Raw genomic sequence first — 10,575 nt, forward strand, 5'->3', positions numbered from 1 at the left:
AAGAGGAATTGGTGTTGTATTTTCATTTTGAGGATGTTACCAAAGCTGAAATCTATGAGTTTAGTCATTTGATACAATAAATTGATAGGGATGGATGGATGATACTCTCATTGGTATGGGGATTAATTTTATTATTGTTTTGTTTTATTGGTTGTACTCAAACAAAAGACAAAGCCGAAGACAAACATCAGTATGAGTGTAGCATGGTGCTCTAATTTATTTATCTTCAACTGCTTAAGCAGACGAAATTTATCGGAAATACACAGAAACACAGAAAAATCAGAGTGAGATACAAGAGAAAATCAATTATAGAAACAGTAAAATCTTCAATTGAATATTTTATCAAGTTAATTTGTCACGAAAGGACAAAGCTATAAAATCGCTCTTTCAAATAATTAGATCCAACAACCGCAATCAAATTTTCAAACAAAAATGAATTCGAAGATCACCTTCACGACATTTAATGTTGATTGGTTCAAGTATATTAAGAATTCATTTGGGTCTGCCTGTTTTTAGTTGATTCTCTGCATAAACCTTGATAGAATCGGAATTATACAGAGGTTCGTGCCACTAATCATTTTCTTTCGTAAACAGCTTAATTACAGCCATAAAAGTTTGATTTTCAGCATGAATTTTGTATGTTGCCCGACGCTGTGTTCAAGTTAAAAGTTGTGTGTGGAACAAGTTGACCGGAAAATCTGTTGATGAATAAAACCAATTTGTCGGGTAAATTGAATTGTTGTTAATGGGTTTTCATAAATTGAATTTTTTGTCAACTTAATACGAAACTTTTGTGACGACCGTTCGCTTATAAATTGAATATTACAATTTGACTGGAATATTAATGGATTTTAATTTATAACTCAAACATATTCAATCGAATCAACATCGTCACCGAAATTTTATTTCCAGACAATCCTTTCTAATTTTGAAATTATCTTATTAAGGAAAACTTTATTTCAATTCATTCTACAGTAAACATGCTAACGTACAAATAATCAAAATGAAATTAAGAAGAAAAAATACAAAAACAAACGCAAAGAAAATCACTGAACGAAATACACTTCCTACATTGGGGTGCTTTTCGGGATGCTGGAGATAATGCACATTACGTTTCCATTTTGGATGGCTAGTGAAACCCTCTGAAACAGGTAAGTCCTAGACTTCGGTTCACCAGTTATGCGGATCAGATTAGCGTCAATCTTGTTCAATACATCCATTGATTCCTTTGCCCAAGGACCCAGTTGTTCTACCGCAAATGCGACGAAATGGTAGCTTCGTTTAAGTTTGGAATATTTCGAATGCTTTCGAATTGCGGCTTTTACCGACGCCATACCTGGTGTCTTCGTTCTGCCAGCCATATTCGATGCGGCCGATGAATCGGCACACGTCGCATCCCACAATAGAGCCTTGCCCTTCTCCAAGCGGTGTATGTAATGTCGTCCGGACGTTTATTGCCGTCATCTCGGAATAAACCGGGTGGTTCCAACAAAAAACTCCTATTAATGGAAGCCAAACCCGTGTGCAAAGTACGATTGAGTTCAGCGTGTCGGAAGAATTTTCCAGTGTTCTTTTTACAATGCAACCCTTGACGACCCAACGAATCTACCGAAGTGCCGTAAATACACAAGAATGGGTGACAAATTTTGATTCCAAGACATGTTCGGAAAACGTCGTTGTTCATTAACGTTCCAATGCTTGGGCTCGGTACAACAGTAAGCCATGCTCCTGACATCTTGTTTTGAAGAAGATGAAAGCGGTACAGTTCGGTATCGTTGGTGAATGACAATGAAGCTGCGACTCTTTTGGAGTTAATTTGATCGCAGTTGAATTGTTTAGATCGATATACATTAACACCGCAGGTTATCGTTAACACATTGAAATTAATTGCGGCTTGCCAACTTTCGGCACCCTGGACTTTACTTAAATAGTCGAGGAATGCCTCCAAATAAATTTCTAAAAATCCAAAACTGAATTCTAGATTTTTAGAAATTTATTTGGAGGCATTCCACGACTATTTAAGTAAAGTCCAGGGTGTCGAAAGTTGACAAGCCGCAATTATTTTGAATCCGTTAATGACAAGCAGCGACGGCACAAATAAGCTAAGAACACTAACACGACAAAACGTAATTAAAACTAATGAAGTAAAAGATTTTGCATTAGCTGGTTAAAAAATCTAGTGCGTTGTTGGTCAATACAATGTAGTAATAAAATCGCAGAAATGAGCAAATGGTTTTACGCATGGTGAGTAGTCTGTGACCTCTAGGTTTAAAAAGATTTCGAACGAAAGAAGTAATAGATTAGGCAATGAGAATGGTTAAATTGAAGAAACTACTTTCAATTCAATCGTTCTACTCAAAATTTTCTATTTTCCAGTTTGTGAAATGATAAACCATCAATAATTACGTTTCTCTTAAAAAATTTAATTTCAGATCAAAAGTCTTCTTCTGTCTAATTTTTAATCAATATTTTTTAAGCTTAGACAATTCCTTGCCATTCTTTTCCATCTTTCATTGAAGTTCTGTGATATGTAAAAACTGGCGAAAAAAGTGTGACTAATCGAGAATTCAAGACAAACGAACTTTTCTTGAATCTTTCTCCAGTTGATTCAATTTTTCTTCAAAGTTGTGTTGTTTGTATTTTTTGTCGTAACTGGCAGCTCAGTTGTAAACGAATATTCTTATATATGATCAATAGCTCAGCAACATTGGAAAAAATCATCTTCCGAGAGCTTATTGTTTATGGTCTAAACCAATTATCTTTGGCAAAACGATAAATTAAAAAGAAAAACCAAACCAAAAGAATTGAAAATAAATCCCCATAAAAAATTGCTAAATCACACAGCTTATAGAACTGAATTTGATAAACATAAATCACGGACGAAACAAACTTGCATGAGTCGAGGGTTTGTCATCCCCTTGCATAAGGTGCATTATTACGTTCACATGTGGATACACAATTTAACCCATAAAAGGATATCTCTAACATTATGATGTTCATTTTCTAAAAGGGGTTACACCATCATTGTGTATTATACGGTAGATCCAGCTGAAATATTCGTATACGGAGTAGCTACATACACAGTATGTATACACTTTACTAAAAGGAAGCATATTATGCGAATGAACACATTAAATTCAAATAGACAAAATATTCTAAAGTTAATGATAATCGCCAAAAAAAAATAACATCCCTAAGCGTAGCGAATTTATTTTAGAGACGATTGTCCAAACAATGAGGGTGGTGTAGCAAACATAAATTTGTCATGTAATTTGTTATGGAGCGGTTTAATCTTTTTGCACTCCCAGGGGTTGACACAATTTATTTATTAACTTATCTATAAGATAATTTGGGATAATTGCTGCAGATACTTAATTATGAGTTGGATTTCGGTGTGCGGCAATAATAACGAAAATTTTCATATTCTCTGTACCAACGAGTTATTATTCACATATTAGTACGGCTGTATGGTTTATTATATATCATTCATTGTGTGATGTATTATAACGTTCTATGTAGATGAGAGACTATGGAGCTCCTGGAATTTATCCACACATTATGTTCATAGATGTGAATAACTGAGTGTTAGACATATAGCTACAGACGTGTTTGGTATATGTATATATACATTTTCGAATGTTTTCCGAAGCACCATGGATCGTTTTTTTTTTCTTTCTGAAGTTAATCTAACTATCATTACATCAGATCAAAAAATATTAAAGTTACAACCACAATATCAAAATCATCGTAAACAATCACTTTTACCGAGAACTAAAAATCGATTTGTAATCATTTAACACGAATAATAGACATTTGTCATGTTCAATAAAACATTTCTCATTTTAAGCGTGGTTTTTTTCGCTCTCTCTCTCTCCCTTTAGCACTGGTGGTTCTAGTTAAACCATCAATACAATATTATATTTATATCTGTATCTGAATTTCTATGATGCCTTTATTTATAAAACTAATCGAACACACAACACAAAAAAAAATAATTTCATCTCATCTATCTTCATCATATCGATATAAATCATCGTCAAAAAATATAACTACGAACAACGGCAAGACATGGATTTATAATAAAAATGTTAAACAAAAACTCTTCAATGTTAAACCATGTTATTGATTTGATATGTGCAACCAGTTTTTAGATTTATTTATTTTCAGTTAAGTTTTTTTTTCTTCTCTATTTTGTTAAATTATTTAAGCTTACCGTTTATGGATTGAATGCTTAAATGCCAGCGTTTTTTTTACAGTGAAAACTATTCTAATTTTATTATGAATATTTATATGGTTTAATCGTTTGTAGACATAAGTATGCAATGCAAGAATGTGGATTAGTTAATTACGATACATGATAATAAAAACCAGAACAACAGAAATATTTTGAATGAAGGCTACAGTTTCAATTAGAGCTAATTGATTCGGTCACAGAACAATATGTCAGTGTTCCCTGCGCAACACTTTAATGGCACGCCAATGTCGTTATTGCAATCAGAATGGATTTAAAAATAACAGAGAAATGATAAGTTTGTATGCAATTTTCTCACATTCTCTCCCATAGAAGCCAACTGTCATTCAAATATTCCTTCTGAGGAACATGTGAATGATAGTTGGCTCCTATGGGAGAGAATAGAATTTTGTATGCAAATTTCTCACATTCTCTCCCATAGAAGCCAACTGTCATTCACATATTTCTTCTATCTGGCCACAGGCGTACCAACTTATCATTTCTCTGAACTCTCTAGAAGGAACATTGGAATGACAGTTGGCTTCTATGGTAGAGAATGTGAGAGAATTTGTATGTAGCTCTCTCACATTCTATCCCATAGAAGGCAACTGTCATTTCAATGTTCCTTCTATCTAGCCACAGACGTACAAACTTATCATTTCTCTGAAAAATAAATATAATCGGTTTTCTGCTAGCGCCTGACAAATTTTCGTAATTGAATACGATCGTTTCGTGACGTAAAGTACTAGCTAGAGGTATATACAGCAATGAGAAATCTGCCGACATGCGGCTAATTCATTGTAAACAAATTCCAAGACCCGTAAATTGGTTGCGATGTTCTGATGATAGACAAATTTGTTTTTCGTACTCTGTGGACGATAATATCGTTTTTAGCCCCGTACGAAGTACTGGGGGCTTATAAGATTAATATGCCGTCGAATTGGAAGCAGACAGTAAGGGCAAAGCATTTGGTTATGTTCATAGATGACGAATCCGCAATAAAAAAAATGTCCGTCCGTCCGTCCGTCCGTCCGTCCGTCCGTCCGCCTGTGACCCCTCTAGCTTGAGCAAATCACAACCTTTTTTCAAAATCCTTTTTTTTCCCGATTGGTATCGACAAAAGTAAGGTCAAGTTCGAAAATGGGCATGGTGGGGTCGGCCCTTCCAGAGCTAGGGCCCTATAGGTGTTTTTCAGTCTTTCGACGATATCTACCGAAATACGCACGCAATAGCTGCTTGTGATATATCAAATGAAAGGTATTGACGAGTAGAACAAAGTTGCTGAACATTGTTTTTGTGTAGGATGCAACTCGAGCTTGTTGGGAGGGCTCAAAGGTCGTTACTCGGCCCTAAGTGTTTTTTCCACATAAATCGAGTAAATCTCATCCGATTTTGCCAAATTTAGTTTTTTATGGAAAGTAATTGAATACCGAAAAGAACGTGTCGAAAAAAGTTTTAAATTTGGGCCCTTGGACTAAGGACGCTACTCGGCCCTAAGTGTTTTTTGCACATAAATCGAGTAAATCTCATCCGATTTTGCTAGATTTAGTTTTTTATGGAAGGTAATTGAATACCGAAAAGAACGTTGCGAAAAAAGTTTCAAATTTGGGCCCTTGGACTAAGGCCGCTACTCGGCCCTAAGTGTTTTTTGCACATAAATCGAGTAAATCTCATCCGATTTTGCTAGTTTTTGTTTCATTTGAGAGATAATTGAATACCCAATAGAAAGTTGACAAAAAATTTTGGGTTTCTAAAATAATATCGTAAATTGTTGGTTTTATTTGAGAGGTACTTCGTACGGGCTTTCGTAATTGCGCTATGCGCAATTTTAAAAATGAACAGTTTCAGTAAATTTGACCATGCCCAACTTGACTTGCATTTTGGTAACAGACGCATTAGAGGGTTGTAGACGTATTAGGGTTCCGGGCGTATTACGGCTACGGACGTATTACGGTTACGGACGAAATAGGATTACGGGTCGTACGGGGCTAAGTCGCAGCAAACGCTCCGACTGTTCTGATGCCTTGTTTGAAAGATAATAGAGGACGCCAGCTTTTTGGCCAGTAACAATCATTTCAAACACTAACAATAATGCCCCGTCAAAAATATCGACCATTGTGAATGCATACACCCAAAAAATTATTTTCAGCACAGCTGAACATTTTTTTTTTAAGCAGGACAAGTACAGATGTGTAACGTATAGTAGCAGTATAGACTTGCAACTAAAATGCATTTATATTCAGCTGAACAGGGCATCATTCTCATCTATCTTGTACATATTATAGCTCAATAGACAATAATACGGTTCAACAGTACAATAGTACTGTTCAACTACTACAAAAAATGCACTGCTATACTGTACAAATTCGGGACAAATATATGTAACATAGCAGTACAATGTACGGTTAAAGTGTAGTTCACCGGCACCCCCTAAAATCGATGTTTGAATGTTGTAATTAATGTAAAAAGTACTAACACTCACAAAACTATCTAAAATTTTATTTTTTCATGAATTTCCTAATTCTAATGATAACTCGACATTAGAATTTGCAAATTTCAATTCATTTGTACTTTGATATTCGGTCCATCAACATCAATAATATGGAAGATCACATCAATATATGTGATATTCACGGGTGGATGTTACAAGACAATGGTAAAATGTTGATACAAAAATTAACTGAATTCGGTGCCCTTCCTAAAGAAGGTGAACGATTATGTAAAAAAATGCCGTCAAACAATGACCATACGTTCTGACGAGTCCACAATTGATAAATTCAAGTGGTACTGTGGCAAGAAAGTATCTCAAAGAAAACAGAAAGCTACCAAGTGTCAATATAGTGTGTCGTTGCGGAAAGGGACTTTTTTACAAAAGTAAATTGCACCTCGATACTATAATAAAGTTTATTAGTTGTTGGCTGGACAACTCGCCCTAGAATGTGATCAGAAAAAACACAAGAATCTCACAGAAAACGGAAAACGGAAGAAGTAGAAATCAAAATCGAAATTATTGATAGTATCGACAAAAATAAGCGATGTGAGATGTCGGGGTGTTTTATAATCAAATCTGTGTGGCAACAAATGAAGTAAAAGATTTTGTTAGAATCTGTCGTAAGAAAATCGATGATAATAATGCTGATGATATGTTTGATGTGCGGAAAAGATTATTTCTGAACGAGTCGAGAAAAGATTAGCATTGTAATTGTTTTGCTACAACACAAACAAATCGACCCAGTAAATAAATAAATGCATGATCAGTTAATGCATTCAATTGTTTTTTTTAAATTTTATTTCCTAGAACTGCAATCAATTTCCATTAGTGAAATGACTCAATTAAAACCACAACTAATGTTCAAAGATTCGTAAATTGCAAACAGATTTCGTTGGACTTTTGAATTGAGTGCTGGGGTCACCGATTCCAAAATATATTATCTTCGTTTTGCAGAATTGCAGTACGTTTTCGTAGAAAAATATTAGATTTAAATCGGTCTCAATTTGCTTTAAAAAAAAAGGATTCATAGGAAGTAACAAGTGATCTATGCACTATAGCAAATATCCAATACACTTGTGCACATGATACACTCACATTATGATTGACTGAACTTCTAGGATAGACGCCACACCATACCAATTTCCGTGTAATTTGTATACTTAAAGGCATTCATAGCCATTCGACTTTATCAACAACAATTTATCTTCCATGTTAAACAAACCAAAATAAAAGGCATCGTCCGTGTCAAAATTACATGTCTATAATGGTTTTTGATGTAATTGATATTAGAAAATGCCCAAAAATATATATAAAAAAATTTGTTAATCTTCCATTGTATCTGGAATAAAATACCAGCAATTTTATTATATGATGATTCAGATAATTGGTCTAAGCGTTTTGTATTAGCTGTAGGTTGGAATATTTATATTTTATTCACATACCTCCGTAACAGCACACATCTATATATGGATGGGTATTGTAAATATATATAAACAAGAGAGTATAATAGAAAAGCACTAATGTTATATGACCGTCTGCGGTTGATAAAAATCAACTTATTTTGTGGATATTAGTTTTTTCTTCTTCTGATATTTGTAATTTGTTAGTTTTATATTTATTTCAAAATGGGTAATAAATTATAAAAAATAAAATAATTATCGGCATGTGAACTTGACTGTAGGCATTGGGTTAATGATCATAATCACATCTTCTGAAAAGTCTTAGGCTTATTCTTTCATCAACAAAATATCATCTATCAGGCACTTACAAAATAAGGCTATCTGATACACTTTCAAAAACGGCAAGTCATCTGTTATCGACCATGGACGACAAAAATCAACTATACGTTCTTTTTAACGCTGATATATAGAGCGAAATTTACGTTAAAACTAATGAAGTAAAAGATTTTTCATCAATCACTCGGATTGCTATTAACTGAAAGAAGTGGCAGATTTATTTACAATATTACCCAATTATTCTAATTAGTCTAATGGGTTAGACACTTATTACGATATTCTTGTTCTTTTAAAAAAATGAATGGATAAGGATCTTCCATATAATAACAATTACAAACTCTTAAAATTTTCGGCTCAATTAAAATATTTATAAAAACAAGGCATCAGAACAGTCGGAGCGTTTGCTGCGACTTAGCCCCGTACAACCCGTAATCCTATTTCGTCCGCAGCCATAATACGTCAGTAGCCCTAATAAGCCCGGAACCCTAATACGTCTACAACCCTCTAATGCGTCTGTTACCAAAATGCAAGTCAAGTTGGGCATTGTCAAATTTACTGAAACTGTTCATTTTTAAAATTGCGCATTGCGCAATTACGAAAGCCCGTACGAAGTACCTTTCAAATAAAACCAACAATTTACGACATTATTTTAGAAACCCAAAATTTTTTGCAAACTTTCCATTGGGTATTCAATTACCTCTCAAATGAAACAAAAACTAGCAAAATCGGTTGAGATTTACTCGATTTATGTGCAAAAAGCACTTAGGGCCGAGTAGCGGCCTTAGTGCAAGGGCCCAAATTTGAAACTTTTTTTGCCATCATTCTATTCGGCATTCAATTATCTCTCAAATGAAACAAAAACTAGCAAAATCGGATGAGATTTACTCGATTTATGTGCAAAAAACACTTAGGGCCGAGTAGCGGCCTTAGTCCAAGGGCCCAAATTTGAAACTTTTTTAGCCACGTTCTTTTCGGTATTCAATTACCTTCCATAAAAAACTAAATCTAGCAAAATCGGATGAGATTTACTCGATTTATGTGCAAAAAACACTTAGGGCCGAGTAGCGGCCTTAATCCAAGGGCCCTAATTTGAAACTTTTTTCGTCAAGTTTTTTTCGGTATTCAATTACCTTCCATAAAAAACTAAAACTAGCAAAATCGGATGAGATTTACTCGATTTATGTGCAAAAAACACTTAGGGCCGAGTAACAACCTTTGAGCCCTCTCAACAAGCCCACGTTGCATCTTACCCAAAAACAATGTTCAGCAACTTGGTTCTACTCGTCAATACCTTTCATTTGATATATCACAAGCAGCTATTGCGTGCGTATTTCGGTAGATATCGTCGAAAGACTGAAAAACACCTATAGGGCCCTAGCTCTGGAGGGGCCGACCCTACCATGCCCATTTTCGAACTTGACCTTACTTTTGTCGATACCAATCGGGGAAAAAAAGAATTTTGAAAAAAGGTTGTGATTTACTCAAGCTAGAGGGGTCACGGACGGACGGACATTTTTTTTATTGCGGATTCGTCATCTATGAACATAACCAAATGCTTTGCCCTTACTGTCTGCTTCCAATTCGACGTGTTACAAACGGCATATTAATCTTATAAGCCCCCAGTACTTCGTACGGGGCTAAAAACGTAAAAAAGCAATTTCGTCTTTCAAGTCACATTATTTGTCTAGAGCACGAGTTGCTAGTGAAAACTCTTTTTACACTAAAAAGACCAACATCACTCCATCTTGTCTGTACAAGTTCAGCTAGAAAACTTTTTCCTTAAAAAAAATTCTCATCGCAAACATTAGTACTTGAAAACATGCACCATTCCGAATGAATTTTTAACTTGATACGGGCTTCTTTTCCTCTTAGTGCATCCTTCATCTTATACGATTCTGCACTCATCCTTCGTTACTGTATTATAACTGAAGTTTTATTGATTTTTTTGAGTTGTTTTTTCTGCGATTTTTTTCCTCTTTACGTTGTTTTTTTTATTGTAGAGAGGTAACCACGCCTTTCACATAATGTCTATAAACATGGAGGTTGAAACGCGAAATTAATCTCAATCGTTTCGTTATATACCAGAAAATGTAAAAAAAAAATTCAAGTTGCTCTCA

The sequence above is a fragment of the Bradysia coprophila genome, unplaced genomic scaffold (assembly GCF_014529535.1).
Source record: "Bradysia coprophila strain Holo2 unplaced genomic scaffold, BU_Bcop_v1 contig_232, whole genome shotgun sequence".
NCBI classification, from domain to species: Eukaryota; Metazoa; Arthropoda; class Insecta; order Diptera; family Sciaridae; genus Bradysia; species Bradysia coprophila.